Genomic DNA, 913 nt, shown 5'->3' on the forward strand with positions numbered 1-913 from the left:
TCTACTCTCGCACTATGATACCACCTGTAATAACGAAAAACAGCGTTCACAATTTGAAAACACCATACGAACCTAATCTAATAATACAAATTGGAAAAGCTTACATGCTTACACTATTATGAAACAACATAAAAAAAACATGTGACTCATAGCTTTCCATGTACGCTTTCTCGTTAGTATTCGTGTCTGAATGTAGCCTACTGGTTAGGAAACAACACACAGATATAGCAAGGCCCAGACATGAATGTTCGTTTTTTTTTTTTTTACTCTTTCACTTTCGTTTGAAGTGTATTGGAAGGAAATTACGAGAATTCCTTATCTATTTACTTATATATTCTAGCTAGGTGTCGATGGATTCCTATCAGTGATAATCACGACACTTTTTCTTCCCTGTTCTTCGTATGTAAAGTGATTTGGATATACATGTTCAACCGATATTAAAAAAACATACAAGATCATCGTATCCCGAAGTACACGAAATCCATTTGTTCAAAGATAATACAGCCGATAAACCAGTCATGAAAGTAAATTACACTCACAGGTGTCTGAGTGATATCAGGTCAGCAGTCTGCAATGTTCTTACGTCACGCTGCATACTGCCTTAGTCAACACGCATTATATTTTCCGAAATTATTTTGAACGATTTTCGCAACGCAGGTGTGGAAGTGGAAACAAGTGAATAAATGAAGGGAGAGGGGTAATGGTGGAAGTAGAATTTAATTATGATTTACTGAAGGTGAAGAATGGGTTCAAGAGAGGAATAGAAAGGAGGAGACAAATAGGGAGAATGAAGTGAACGGGAAAAAAGCAAACGAAGAGGAATAAAGAAGTGACGAAGAATAATAACAAAGAATACGACGAATCAAAAAGAATAAAAAAAATCAGAAAGACGAACACGGCGAAGGTTCTCGAT

This window comes from Penaeus monodon, chromosome 25, assembly GCF_015228065.2.
Source record: "Penaeus monodon isolate SGIC_2016 chromosome 25, NSTDA_Pmon_1, whole genome shotgun sequence".
Classification (NCBI taxonomy): domain Eukaryota; kingdom Metazoa; phylum Arthropoda; class Malacostraca; order Decapoda; family Penaeidae; genus Penaeus; species Penaeus monodon.